We start from the raw sequence: 15909 nt of genomic DNA on the forward strand, positions 1-15909 counted from the left end.
CATTCTTTCATTTAAATCCATTGGATCTCCACACTTTGTCTTAAGGACAAGTTCCTTTTGCATATCTCTGGTTTCTTGTTTTTGAGGAACATTGGCCATATTGGTGATAGGATCAATTAAAGTGAAGACCTATGGTCTATGGAGATATTTCTCTCTTGCAGTTGATTTATTCAGTAAATGGAAAACAGACTCTCAGGATAGTATCTCCCTTTTCTGCTGTGGTCTAGTCTTCCCTCCAAGTTTCCCCCACTGTTAGGAAATCAGTGAAATTTAAAATGTCTTGACTATAGGCTCTCCTTCAGCTTCCCTTTCTTCCCTTTGTAACAACTTTAAAAAATATTTTACTATGGAAAATATAAAAATGTAGTGCATATACCAAAAATAGACAGAATTTTATAATGGTTCCTTCTATGCCCGTCTTCCAGGGTCAACAATTATTAACTCAAGGCCAATGTTATCTCATCCATACCCTCACGTATACCTCTACCTCTTTATTTTGAAGTAAATCTTGGACACATTATATTTCATCTGTAAATATTTCAGCATGTATCTCTAAATGATAAACTTTAAAAACATAACAGTATATACATTACACCTAAAAAATTAACAAGACAATTCTTAATATCATCAAATATTCTCAGTCTTCAAATTTCCAATTGTCTCAGACATGTCTTAAGTGTGTTTTGTCTTTTGGCTTGAATCAGGATCTAAATAACTAACTTCTACGTATAGCAGTTGATTGATAAGCATTTTAGATCTCTTTTAATCTATAGATTTCCCTTCCATCTCTCTTTTTTTTTTCTTGCAATTTTTTTGTTTGGTTGAGAAAACAAGTCATTTATCCTGTGCAGTTTCCTAAAGCTCATAGCAGATTTTATCCCCATGGTGTAGTTTAATATGTTCTTCTGTATTTCCTGTGAATTGCTAAGGTTACTTTATAGGTACTCTTTTGTTCGTCCATAATTCCTGGTTTTCTCTCCCTCTTATTTTGATAGTAGCAAATGCCAAACATCTTTCATTGCAAACCAAAAGTTTCATTGCATCCTCCTCCTTGCTAGTTAACTACTATTTTTTCTCAGGTGGCAATTTGCCCATTCCCAGGGTATAAATCATAATTGATTTAAATCAATCACAACAATCCTGTTTTCCTTTGCCATTTCCTTTGTTCCAGGGGAGAGTATGTTACTCAGTCCTGGCCAATAAAATATAAGTAGAAATTTATTGGAACAGGTTTTTCTCCCTGATAAAATAAGACAGAAAATTTTGCTTTTGTCTTTTTATAATTCTACATTTTTCCAATGATTTCTTTTCTTTTTTTCTTTTTTTTTTTTTTTGCGGTACGCAGGCCTCTCACTGCCGTGGCCTCTCCCGTTGCGGAGCACAGGCTCCGGACGCGCAGGCTCAGTGGCCATGGCCCACGGGCCCAGCCGCTCCGCGGCATGTGGGATCCTCCCGGACCGGGGCACAAACCCGCGTCCCCTACATCGGCAGGCAGACTCTCAACCACTGCGCCACCAGGGAAGCCCCTTTCCAATGATTTCTTGCTCTTGCTTTATATACTATCTTCCCTCATCTCTTTATATACTATCTTACCTCATCTAAGTATATTTAGCATGTTTATTTAAAAACATTTGTCTTTCTGTTATAATAATTCTTCATCATATAGTATATGTTGTTTGGTTTGATATCTTTCTTTCTGTTAATTTTTTTTTTCATGTATCTGGGGACCTTGTGCTCCTCTTTCAAGTAATGTGTATTTGGGTCAGGTTGAAAACATAGTATGTGTCCATTAGTGTGTGTTCCTTGGAGTGTGAGTTTAAGGAGAGAGGAATGAAAGAACCCCAGAGCAGAGAGACCAGGTACCACATAGCCACTTCTGATCACTGTGGCCAATCCATTCATCCCATCACATCATGAACAACTTTTTCCTTTTTGTTGATTAGCCCTAGTTCACCTTAATAATTCCTGTTTCTGCTTTCTTTCTTTCCACTGAAGAATTGTTTAGTTTCTCTGAGCAAGAGCAAAGCAGGTCAAACATTTCTGAGATTATTTGCTCTTAACAGATAAGATTTCCAGCACTTTCCCTTTATCATTAGTGCCCATACAATTATAGTCCAAAGTGGAACACTTTTGACTGAAAGAGTGAGAGCTAGGGAAAGCAGGCATTAATCAGGGCTTTCCAGGGCAAACTGAGTTTTATGGTCCCTGTATTTAACATAGATGAACCTTGTGTCTGAGGGCAAGAGCAGGTCTTTGTATCCCCTGGCCCTTAGCAGGCATTCCAAAATGATTACTGAACTCTGGGCCACTCTTGTAATTTATATTTTGATAGTATCATTTATCTCCTCCATCTCTCCAAGGCCTTCTGAATCTATTCTCATATCAATCCTAGCTGTGTTTTTGTGTGCCTTTATATTCATCCACATGGTTTCCTCTGTATTTCCAACTTCCAGTTGATATCTTTTCATATATATATGTAAAGTTTTAGAATAGAGCTTTTCCACCTCCTTTGCACTTAATTCTTTCCTCTTTGACAAATCATGCTCTTCCTGTTGTTGTGTTATACACTTAAATCCTTTGCTATGCTAGCTCTCCAGGGTTTCCTCACCACCTTGACATTTTCTAATGTCAATAGGAAGAAGGCATGTAAAGCTAAATGAAATGAGTTATTGGTTCTTTTAAATTTCATAATTGTTTCTCATTTATTCCATCAGACATTTCAGGATATATTTTAAGGACCTGTCTCCTCACACCCTCCACTTTCCCAACAAATGACATTAACAAAAACAGAACATGAACCACAACATTAATACAATTTCAAGACTTCTGAGGCATCATATATAGCAGTATTAAGGCATTACTAAAAGAAGTAAACAACCTGGGCTTAGGGTTTTATTTTTTTGAAGAGAGGAGTTAGAGAAATTTGCAGGTGGATGTAACTTGGAAATTTTGGAGTAATGAGCCATAATAATCTACTCTTACAAGTTCTTAAGTGTAATTTAGTGATAATAACATGATGCAGTGTCACTGGTCTCACAGAAATTAGGTTTACCCTTAAAAAAAAAACTTTCCACAGAACATCAAATTAATTTACGTAGTATTTAATCTCCAACAACAATGAAAAGAAAGAGAAAAAGAAAGAAAGAAAAAAAGAAAAGAAAAGGAAAACTCTATACTTTTTTTTAAACTTTAAATAATGAAATGTACTATTCATATAAAAGAGTATACAAAGGAGTATATATAACATATATATGTACCAGGTTTGTTCTTAAAAGAAATATAATTAACTAGCATTCAATTCCCTCTCTTTATTTTTGCAAGGCCTTTAGTTATCTGAGCCCTCTGTTCTCTTGCCTTCAGGATACAGAGAATCTTAGAGAGAATTTTACGCAATTCTCTCTAAGACAGGGAGAGGTGCCCTAAAATGTTTATGTAAGGCCAATATAGTTTATATAGTTTAACATTCCTCACAGTCGAATATATTATCCACTGAAAGAATTAAGAAAGAGGGACTTTAATATCTTTAATAAAAACAATAAAAATAGTATATCCAAAGTCTTGGTCATCTAGGAAGTCTGAGTTGAGAGGAAACTGGCAGGGATGCCTACTCTAAAAAAAAATCTTTCTCATCACCTATCACAGTGTCTGAAATTCCACCTTTGTAATTGCTGTGTTGAATCATGAAATCTTTTAGGTATTAAAAAATCTCCCATCATACTTGTTACTCCATAAGGGGTCATGTCTTATCACTAGCACTGTTTCTGGCACATAAACAGTGTTCAAGAAAATGTCTGCTGAATAAATATTGAATAAAAAACATTGCAGAGGCCATTGGGAAGGATGATACTTGAAGCTCATGTTCAACTAACACTTGTCTGATAAATTGAAGAGAGTAATCAACCTATAATTTCTTAACCAAGAAGTGTGAGCACTTTAAGCTAGATCACCCAGGCTCTTGGTATCTCTATTTTTCCAATTCTGGTTACACTTGATTATGTTTTTGGAGGTAGGGTGTCTGGACTTGAGAGATCAGCAAAAAGGAGACAGCCATTTAAAGAGAATTGTTCTCCAAATTAATATCATTTAATTCTTTAATTATGATTGTAACAGTTATCATTTTTATAATGCTTATGATATATCAAACTACGACTAAAAGCGTGCTTACATTTTTGTAAATGCATATATAAGCTTGTTATAACTTTATTGTGGTATGATGTTATCTATTATTCGAAGGTGTGAATCCCTAGTGACATGTAATTTCCACTTATATGTTAACTATCTTTGTGAAGTATAGAATATTCCAGAATCCTTTCTTAAGCTATGTTTCAGTATTCTCTTCTTTGTATTCTTTCTCACTCTTTCTTTTAACCATCATCTTTCCTTCCTTGTGTTTCATTCCCTTTTATGTGCTAACCTTAATGTTCTAAAAAGAGGGCAAGAGAGTGGATGGAGGTTGTGTGATACAGATGGAGGAAGAAAAGAGGGAAGAGACAAGTTTGGGGCCGATATAAACGTACAATCTAATTCTTTCATAACATATGCAGGTTTGCAAGATTTTTTAGGTGAAAGTATAACGCAAGGGTGAAGTTGTAATGTGTGTACTGCAGAGAAGAGGGGTGAAATTTCTTAATGTGAAAAACAAAAAACAAAAATTACATCAAAACACAAAATAACTGTTCATGTTCCCAATTATCATCGTCTTTTTTGCTATTAAAAAAAAAATCCTAGCTTCTCTTTCCTCTGTGATGTATGCAGATGTCTGACTTGCATGGAAATAAGGATGGGAGAGAGGAGGAGGATGTTTAATGCAAAATAAAATCCATTTTGTAAACATGTTCTTCATTCCATATTGGCATTCCTTTAGGTATTTATGTAAGATTTCTCCTTGTGTGTTTTATACAGGCATACGAGTACAAGATATATGAACACACCTAATGTGTACTACCCCTCATTTCCTTTTTTCCGGGAGGAACTGTGTAGACCAGTAGACAGTGATAAGAAAATTCCTTAAAGACAAAGTGAGGATTCCACAGAGTACATTTTTATTAAAGGATGCAGAAAATTGTGTGTATGGTTACATGTCAACATTTTCAAAAGCATACTCTAAGACAATGAAAAATGTTTGAGATAAACATTTTAAAAGTTTTTTTTTAAATCACAAACGGCATATATACTTCCTAAGAACATATGGAACATAAAAAATAAAAGACAAAATTTCTATCGTACGGCCCCTTTTAATATTTTGGCATATCCCTCCCCTCCAGTCGCGTTATTTTTTTCATCAAAAAAAGAAAAAGTTTCCGCCATAACAACCCCCACCCCCTCCCAAGGAAGGTACTTTATGTAAAAAAGGTCAATTAATAGATTTCATTTCAGAAATCCGCTAAAGGATAGAAGAGCCATACTGGCCCCTGGCACAAACTTAATCATACTAATTGACCTCTTTGTCAGCCCTGTGTGTAGTGTGGGAAAGGATTCCTTTGATGGGGATGAGAGCCTCCCTTGTTGAACGATGGTTTTCAGATCAATTATTAAATATGTACATGTCTGGAGTTCAATATGTCTTCCAGTGCTGCTTGTGGCAGCTTCATTCGTTGACATGGGCTGCAATGGCTGCTAAACCCTGCCATGTCAAAAGCAAGGAGTGGGGGAGACGCCATTTGCAAAGCCGGAAATGATTAAAATCTCAGGGTTGAGACCATTCCCAGTCAAGCAAGGGTTTGCCAAGAGCACAGTTCCTGCTTCTGGTGTCTTCTCTGAAGAGCATAGAGTGGAGGTGTGTCTCTCATTCCATTGAAAGTAGGCTCTCTCCAGCTGCTGGTGAGCCAAGGGGGGGAGCGAGCCACTGCCGTGGCAGGCACCCGTGAAGCGCGCTAAACGAGAGGTCAGCAGCGAGCCCAGCTCCGTGGCCTAGACTCACCAGGGTGGGGGGAGGACCCTGCCGGCCTCCGTCCTCTTCCGCTCGCCTCAGGTGCGGCACGGATCCCTCCGCCTCAGCGAGCGCTCCCGGTAGCACTGCGATCGGCTTTTCGGCAATACCCGGATGGAAGCATAATGGCCGCCATCAGGGACTCGCAAGCAATGGGGACCACGACAGGTATTCCCCGTGAGCGGGGCCGCCCAGACCTGTTAGGATGCCGGGACTTCTAGAGAGCCAGCCACGGGGCAAAGGGCGAGTTTGTGGGGGCTGCAGGACCCCCCAAACCCTCTCAGGGTTCCGCCTCTCGTGATAGGAAGCGTCTGTTAAATAGTCCCGGCCATTCAGCGCTTCCGCCTAACTTGTCGCAAAGTTTTTCTAGAGAAGTCGGTCCTTTTTCTAGGCGCTCTTAGGCTGCTAGAGCTAACCTTCAGTCCTCTAGCCTGGGCTTGCTTTACGTCGGGGATTTTTGAACTCCGCACTCTCCCACAGTCCAGGAACTGGAGCGGGAACGCGGAACAGTGTGCCTCCGCGAGCCCGAGGGGCAGCCGAGCCCCGGAGGAAGGGGCGGATCGGGCGCGGTGTTTGGGACGGAGCGGGGCGCGCGGCGCTCGAAGCACCCACTCGGCGCGTTCCGGGGCTGGTGGAGACTGCTTGGGCACCCCTCAGACCGCACCCCTCGAGCTGTAGGTTCGCAGGGCCACGGCAGCCCGACTCGACGGCGTCCCCATTGTGGGTTCAGTCTGTGGTCTTTGGAGGTCTTGTTTTTGTTGTTGCAGATATGCTCAAGTCTCTGGCGCGCGCTCCCTCCTCCAGAGTTGGCCAAGGGCGCTCTTCCGTGCAGACCCCAACCACACCCAGTGGCAGATGGATTTCTTTGTAACTGGCTTTCTTACTTGTAGGGTCCATTTTGAGTCTGTTCTTAACATGATGTCCTTATTGTCAAGTAGTAGACAGTCTCTTCCTAGATGGCTATGGTAATTGAAAATATATAGGATGAATGTATGTAAGGTAAAATGTTATAGCTCTTAAGTAGACCAATGAAACAGATACGGTAGCTTTAACTTTCTGAATGCAAAAGTCCAGGTTCAGTTTTCTTTTTAGGTTTAAATTTGGGGGCGTTTAGTGTTTGTGAACTATTTTAGCGAAAACATTCGTTGGGTATGTTAGGATATCAAAACTTAAAAAAACACTAGAAAAGTAAAATAAGTCAGTGTTTAAAGAATACATAATAGTGTTGAACTCTGCGTGGTTGTCATGATGATGAAACATGCCACCAAACTGTACATCAGGGTGGGAATTTCATTAACTTTGAACGTCTATGTGTTAGGCCTAGTTTACTGAAATGGTTGAATTGTTTTTCATGCAGGAAGGGATCTGATTTGAGTCTACTGTAAAGTTATTGTACTCAAGTTGAACAGATAGAAACCACTTAAATGGATTCTGTGAAATACCCTAACATTTTTCAGAGTTTAACTGCAAATCAATAGAAATGGGTTCATTCATTATCTTTCAGCAAAACTGAATTTTCCTGAAATTCATTAAGACATTGCATTGTATTAACTTTTTTCAGGGTGTTAGCATTTCATGAGGACGGTAAGCATAGTAGACCATGTTGGTTTTTGTTAAAATTCTCAAGTAAGATGAATCCTAGATCTAGAAAATTAACAAAAGGGTGGGGATGGAGAATAATGTAGGTATCTAACACCTGTTCTGCACATCCAAATTTTTCCTTATTGTTGCCACGAAAAGTAAGTATAAGTATCAATTCAAAACATTTTATGTCTGTTTTTTGGGAAGGATAAAAGGACAGCAACCACAGTGAATATCTACTCTGCACATTGATAATGTCTGAGCTTTTAAATGCTTGCGATTTTTAGCATCACACTTCAGATCTTCTCCTATCCTGTCTGGTAATAGTATAGTCTATTGTGATCCCACAGTTTTTATATCTTGAAACATTCCAGAGGGGATATATTTTAGCATAAGTCTACAGTTTGACTTTAAAATATACTTTAAACATGCTCTTTTAATATACTTTTATTGTTTACTTTCCTGTTTATTTTTGTTAAAGCATTGTGTGCTGTAGATCACCTAATATAGCTTTTTTTTTTTTTTTTTTTTTTTTTTAAAGATAAAAGACTTGGACCTTGCCCAGTTTCCTTCAGTTACTCTACTAAAAGTTTTTTGGCAAAGCACTATAAGCAAAAGAAAAGAGTTAAAATACAGTTGAAAGTATTCTTAATTATCTTATATCAGGTGTGTAGGCTATGAGTATTCGGTTCTATATGGGGTATTGGCTTCACATGGTGAGCAATTTTCATGGAACCGTAGATATCAGAAGTGAATATTAAGAGGTAGCATTATCATGGTAGGCTATCTAGGTTGGAATCAGATCCAGATTCTAGTTCTAGCTTTGTGAATTTAGACAAGACTCATTTTCCTTATCATGTAATAAATGAAGATATTGAATTAGATTGATTCTAAGCTCCCTTCTAAGCTTTGAGTTTTGTGACTTTTGTAAATTTATGACATGTTATCACTGGGTGTCAATGATAGGTTATTTGTCTTAAGTGCAGAGATTTTTTTCTTCTAAACTTATACACATACATTGACTATGAAGCATAGCTGAATCAAAAGTTTAAAAACATTTTACTGACAGTTTTTGCAGTCAAAGTTTTAAAATTTTGGTCTTCATTTCCAGATATCATCTCTTCTTTTGATCACTGCTCCTGATTGTGGCTTTGTCCAAGCATTAAATTGTGTGCCTTTTGTTCCTTGAAGAAAGAGGTATGGTGAAGATTGAAGTACTACAGTACATAGTCTATTAAGTAGTAAGTTAATATGTTTTAATATTGAGCAAAATGGAATAGTTACCTATATATGAATTTCCCTAAGTTATAGTTTTACTTTTGGCCTAAATAAAATACACGTGGGTTTTCATTTTAATGGAAGCAAAAAAAGTAGTTTTTTGTTTCATAGTTTATGTTTCAACATTTCATTAGAAATCTAAAGATGATTTTAACTATATCATCCTTCTAAGTATAAAGATGACATTAAGGGCTCTTGGGTAATGGATGATGGAGACAAATATGGTAGGAAGATGTTTTGAAGCTGTATAAATGGCCAGAAGAGTGTTTCTGTTTTGCTCTAGTAAGTGCAAAGTAATGCACCTAAATAAAAATTATCTAATGTGTATTTGTATTATGATTAATGATATCTGCATTGTGAGTCAGAAAAGGGACTTAGGAATCACTATAGAAGTTATGACTGGTTTCCTGGAAACAGTCTTCTGAATATCCTGGTTTGGACAAAAAGAAGGAAAAATACCTGCCAACAAATCCATGGTGTTATATAATAAGGAAAGCTTTGCACTCAGTGGAAAATACTTTACCCTTGTACAAAAACATGGCTTATTTATCCTTCAAACACAAGTGCCTCTTGCTGTTTGTGTTGGATAGGTTTTAGGATATCACAGTATCATATAATTCCCCTCACCAAATGTATACCCATAAGTATAACCCTAAGTTAGGAATAAGATTGTGCATGTAACTACTAAAATAATTTAAGTAGACTATACCAACTTAAATTATTACTTTAGTAATCATAACCATGTTCTGTGAACTTTACTAGCAGATGGATTTTTTTTGCAGGCCATTTTTCACAAAGGTACAAATTATTTTATTAAAAGTTAAGGTAATATAACAACTACAGTAAGTAGAGAGCAACAAAGCTAAGTTGAGATACCAGGTTATCATTTATGTTCATTTACCTATATCATTTCTTTGTATATAACATTTGTTTGATCTCTTACCATGAGTTTCACATGAGTACTGTGTTGCTCCTGAATAGAGAAAGTAAATGCTGAGTGCTAAGAGTTTTCTTTGTTAAGTTTGAGCCAAACTACTCAAAAAATGTAACATGGTGAACAATGAAAGCTTCACATGTAATGAAGTAAATAAGAGACTGCTGTATGGTGACAGATCAAAATGATTTGGATTATCTGAGCTTAAAAATTATAAGCAAAATCTGACTAAAATTTTAAAATCATGATTGGTATGACTTCATGAAACCAGTGTCAGAATATTGGAATGCAGGTGCATGACTTGAAGCTTAGGAAAATTAAGTGGGTTTCATGTGGGTCTCATTTCAAGAAGTGGTAATAGCTGAAAACAAATATTGGCTTTATAGGAAGTCAAATAATTTCAAAATATGGTAAAGTCATCACCAATTCCTAATTAAAATTGAGTTGTTGGAGGTTGTGGCTGGTAGAAGATGTATATATATGTGTGTATGCATATTGTTTTCGTCAACCCAGTATCTCTTTGTTTGGGGAACCATCCCTCCCCTGTTATGAGTGGTTGGTGTCTTGCCTTATCAGTCAGTGTTATAACCCAAGCCCAGTCATCCCTGTTGGAACAGTGATTGCCCATTACTCAAGCAGAGCCAATCAGAATCCTTTGAAATTGATATATGAATGCTGGGAGAAAGATGCTCCCTTTTCTCTAATGTTGTTAATCTGGGAGGATGCTAGTGACATTCTTTCCTGCGTATATGAGAACTGCATCTGTAGTAGGTGAAAGTGAAGCCATATAGATGGGAGATAGATGGAGATAGAGTACCACTTTTAGTCCCAGGAACCATGGTATGAGGTATCTATGGGTTTTTTTTTATTCTGTCTGCTACCCTGGTGTCCTTTCCAGTCCCTTGGCCCAAAATTCTGCATGTAAGTTAGTTTGAATTGGATTGTAGCAGAAAACCTCCTGATGAATATATGGCCTTTATGAATTTAAGATCTATAGCTTCAAGTTGATCATTCACGTCCATACATAATTTGCCCTTTCCCTCTGCCTTATAAAAGATACCCTTTATTCATTCATGCATGCATGCATTCATTCATTATACATGTATTTAGTCCTTCATTCAATCTACAAATATTTATCGGATACATAGTAGTATGTACAACTATGTGCATCTGCCTGGGTAGTCAAGGATTGTACATACTTGGCTGAGTGGAGGTGGACTTTTTCTAATACAGCACATTTTTATATACTTAGGTTACACAGATCAACAAGCGTGTGTTGAGAATAATCTGTGCTGTACTTAGCTTTTTAGTAATATATAAGAATGAGAGGAGCTCTTTGCTTTTAAAGTGCTTATAGTTTAGTTAAGTAATCCAGATTAATATACATGAAACATAATACAAATGGCTAAAAAGGTTAAATGAATGCACAGTCATATGGGTTGTAAGTCTGAGTTCTGATAGGGAGGAAATTAGGGCTGGCCCAGTCTAGAAAGGTTTCTTGAAAAGAGGTATAACTTCAAATGGATTTTGACTTATGAATTGGGTTTTGATAGGCATAAAGAATAATTGACGAATGGATGGAGTTGAAAATGATTAAGTGCTCATCCAAGACTGGGAGGAGACTGGTTTGACAGTAACAGTTTGTATTTTGGGGGAATGAGAGGTAATGGGAAATAAGGTTGGCTGTTTTAGGTAAATCTATGTGTGAGGTATTTGGAAAGCCAGGCAGAAATTTTACTTCTTTCTACTAAGGTGGAGCTTTCTTTGAGTAAAATGTTTGTATTTCTTTCAGTGTGATACCATTTTTGTGATGCTAAGATATAAAATAAGTGTATTCAAGTGGTGTATATTTATTTGTCATGGTAAAGATCTTGTTGCTAATAACCATCTGCCTTGAAAATTAAAAAAAAAAAAGTAATTAACCTGCGATGCTGTTCTATCTTTTATATGTAGTTAATTTCTTCTTACCTCCTTCTTTTTGAGAGATCCCTTAGTACAGTGGCGAAACCATACCTCCTCTGTAGAGATAAAGCCAGTTCAAAACTAATATAGCAATAGTTATAAAAACATTTGAAAAGAGATAAGGAGTGAAATTAAAGTAATGTTTGATTACTCATAGAATATTTGTTTTGAGCTCCAGATATTAGGAATGATGTATAGGTTAATGTGTCATTCTCACTAAATGCTGTTGTTTCCTAGGTCTTTGTTTATCTTCTTTCTTCTTTGTTTATCTTCTTCTTTCTTTCTTCTTTCTTCTTTGTTTCTTCTTTTCTATCTCGTCCTCAGCTCAAAGAGTTAAGAGAGTATTCCAATATACCAGGGTTGGCAAACTTTTGCTATAAATGGCCAGGTAGTATATATTTTAGACTCTGTGGACATATGGTTTCTATTGTACCTATCAGCTGCTGTGTAACACCAAAGCAGCCATAAACAATATGGAAATGAATGAATGTGGCTGTGTTCCAATGAAACTTAATTTACAAAAATAGGCAGCAGGCCAGAATTGGCTGTTGGCTGTAGTTTGCCAACCCCTATCGTAGACTTAAATGAGGCATTTCTTTCCACAGCCTCTCACAATAACATCTACCCACCTGCTGATGTCTTTTCCTTCTCTCCAGTAACTACAGGTGAATTATCTTTGTTCTTTTCTAAGTTCAACTCTTCCACTTGTTCACTAGATTGCATCTCTTCTCACTTACTAAAGGACATTGCCTGCATTTCTTTTCTTTCTCTCTTCCATCACTAATTTTAACATTTTTACTGGATCATTTTTATGAGCATGCAATCATACTATAATTTCTCCTACCTTTAAAAAACAAACAATTCAAAAAACTCCAACTCCTCTATTTCTTGGTCCTTTGTAGTAAAATTCCTTGAAACAGTTGTCTGTATTACACCTCTACTTCTCTTCCCATTTTCTCTTAAATTCATGTTTGTGAGCCACTGAAACCATTCTAATCAGTGTCACAGGACTCTTGACATTAAGTCCAGGGGTCATTTCTCAGTCTTCATCTTATCTGACAGAGTTGATCTTTATGATTCTGGAACCACTTTCTTCACTTTGCTTTGAGGGTACCACTCTCCTAATTTACCTTCATTCTCACTGCTCATTCCTTTCAGCCACACCAGCTCTTCTCTTCTTTATCCTCTAAATGTTAGGGTATCTTAAGGCTCAGGCCTTGGACTTCTCTCTTTTTTTACTTACCCCTTTCATTCAGTTCTATATACAAAAATACATACACATATATATACACAGACTAATAACTCCCCAAATTTTATCTTAACACCTAGACCTCTGTATTTTGTATTCGGTTACACATTCCACGTTTCCACTTGGATGTCAACTGGATATCTCCAATTCTACATGGCCAAAACTGAATTCTTGATATACTTTCCAAACCTACTACTCCCACACTATCTTTTCTTAGTAAAGAGCAACTCATTTCTTCCAGTTGGTGAGGTCAGAACTTTCAGAGTTATCCTTGATGTGTTTCTTTCTCATAGACCAAATTTAGTCTGTCAGCAAATCCTATAGGCTCTATCTTCAAAATATATTCAAAGTCTGACCATGCATTATCGTCTCTACCAAGCCACCATCTCTTACCTGGGTAATTGTCGTATGATGATCTCCAAAGTGGTCTCCTTGCTTCCTTTTTTTTTTTTTTTTTTTTTTTTTTTGCGGTACACGGGCCTCTCACTGTTGTGGCCTCTCCCGTTGCGGAGCACAGGCTCCAGACGCGCAGGCTCAGCGGCCATGGCTCACGGGCCCAGCCGCTCCCACGAACCCGTATCCCCTGCATCGGCAGGCGGACTCTCAACCACTGCGCCACCAGGGAAGCCCCCCCTTGCTTCCATTTTTACCTCCCTCTCAAATACTGTGTTCTTAATATAGCAGCCAAAGTGATCTTTTCAAAAAATGATGCAGCTCATGTTACTTCGCTACCCGAAATGCTCCAGCAGCTCTCCTCATTACTTCTTTGATCTCATCTCCTCCGGCTGCTTTCCCTCTGGTGCTTTCTGTTCCCATCATACTGACCAACTTCTTGCTGTTCCCCGGACATGTTAGGCACACTCCACACTCAGGGTGTTGGCGCTTACTCTTTCTTTTCTTGGAATGCTGCCTGTCTGCCTCAAATCCTTAAGATTTTAGTTCAAATCAGACCGTTTCAAGTGAGGTCTCCCTGACTTTGTATTTAAAATTAGAACTCTGGTTCTGCCTTTCCTTCTCTACGTTTTTCTCCACAGCATTTGTCACCTTTGACTATATTATATAATTTACTTATGTTGATATTATCTAAATAACCAGTAGAGTGTTAGCTCCATGAGGGGCGGGATTTTTGTCTGTTTCATTCACTGCTGTATTCCCAAGGTTTAGAACAAAGGCCGGCACATATTTGGTGCTAGCTACAAGGCCAGCACTGTGCCAGATGCTGGTGGTATAGCAAAGAACATGACAGGTATTGTCCATGTGTTTATGTGCTTCTATTCCAGTGGTAGAGACAGATAGAAAATAAATTGACAAATAAATATTGCCAGAGGGGAAAATGTTATAGAAAAAGAAATACGAGCGGCTAAAATAGAGAACATTTTTTTTTGTTTGCGGAGGGAATGGCTTATAGGTTGGGGAAAGCCTCTCTGAGATGGTGACATTTGAGCTGCCTAAAAGATAAGAAGGATCTAACCATTTGAGGAATGGGAGAGAGAATATTTCAAGCAGGGAGTAGCAGGTGCAAAGGCCTGAGATAAGAAAGATAGGAAGGGAGTATCGAGGAACTGAGAGTCTATATATGGTAGCTTGCTGGAGTATATTTACAGATGGGAAGAGTGGCATGAGATGAAGTTGAAGAGTGAAGTCCAGGACCAGATGTCACTGTTTCTTGCAGGCCTTGGTCAAGAGATTAAATTTTGCTTGCTAAGTGCTTTGGGAAGCCCCTGAGGAGTTTTAAGCAGAGAGTACTGTAATCTGTTTTATATTAAGAAGATCACTTTTACTCCTCTGTGGAGAATGGATTCAGAGAAGGGTTGGTGGGCAGGGGGGAAGCATAAATGCCAGTTAGGAAGACTATTATTTTAATCCAGGTTAGAGATAACAGTGGACTAAGATGATGCCAGTGGGGATGGAGAGACGAAAATAAAAGAATAAATGAATTAAGAATTTGTTAGGTCCCTGTGTGCCCAATCTTCTTGGTTTTTGTGAGGGATAAATGAGAACTACGAAATAGAACTTATTTTTAAGATGCTTATAAGTTATCTTGGGAGGTAAAACTTAAAAATGAAATGGTAAAAGTTTGTAATAAAGTGATACGCAATGACTATCCTTGAAATGAATATTCAGAGAAGGGGGAAGATTAGTGTGTTGCAGAAGGTTTCATGTCCCTATAGGAAGTAGAATTAGAAAAGAAGTTTGACCAGAATTGAATTAAGAGAAAGAGAAAGGGATGACAAGCCTGGTGAAAGGAAACAGTATGAACAAAGGTAAATATAGGTGTATATATTGGAGAGCAGAAAGCATCTTATATATTGGGCTCTGTGTGTGTGTGTGTGTGTGTGTGTGTGTGTGTGTGTGTGTGTGTGTGTGTATGTATGTACAGTGAGCAGTTATAGTTTCAGAGAGTAAAAAGAAATAAGATTCACCTGAGTCAGGAACTGCTTCTGTATTTTAATTTTTATTTTAAACTCCTTCATAATTGTATACCAGTGTCACAAATCTACCTGAATGGTATGTGGCTCACATGTACACTAGCATTTTGAATATTTCTATATCTGTACTTGATCACATTTGCATACTTAACTTTTTATTTCTCTTTTTTGTGGTAAGTTAGGTCATTAGGCCACAATGATTTGAAGGGAGCTGACTTTCAATATAAATGTCTACAATATTTATTCTTTCACTTGTTTAAAATAAGATAGGTGTCGGCTTCTGGGGTAAACTTTTTAACTTAAAACAGCTACAAAAAGAGTAAGCCCAAAATGTTCCAAGTCATGAAGAGATAATAGTTTATTTTGAGGACACTAAAATAGGTTCTGTTAGTTTCTACTAACACAACATTGTAAAACAACTATACCCCAATTAAAAAATAAAATAAAATAAAATAGGTTCTGCTTTGAAAATAAGAGTTTTAGTTTTTTGTGTATTCTAGGTTCCTTTTAGGCAGAACTTCATGTTTTTCAGCAAGCTCTTCCTGCT

At 37.5% G+C, this 15909-nt stretch overlaps 1 protein-coding gene across 16 annotated transcripts in view; it reads left to right on the forward strand.

Moving 5' to 3' along the window:
- Positions 1-5421: 5421 nt before the first annotated feature.
- The window catches only part of ZNF518A (zinc finger protein 518A), a 57176-nt gene continuing 46688 nt past the window's right edge, over positions 5422-15909 (forward strand). For 7 of the 16 annotated variants that reach the window (XR_002891406.2, XR_002891407.2, XR_008616326.1 and 4 more), the window contains exons 1-2: positions 5422-6097; positions 8622-8707. The gene's annotated coding sequence lies outside the window, so the exon portion shown is untranslated. The other 9 variants (XM_007119555.4, XM_007119560.4, XM_007119556.4 and 6 more) reach the window with 7 other exon arrangements.

This window comes from Physeter macrocephalus, chromosome 20 (genome assembly GCF_002837175.3).
Source record: "Physeter macrocephalus isolate SW-GA chromosome 20, ASM283717v5, whole genome shotgun sequence".
NCBI classification, from domain to species: domain Eukaryota; kingdom Metazoa; phylum Chordata; class Mammalia; order Artiodactyla; family Physeteridae; genus Physeter; species Physeter macrocephalus.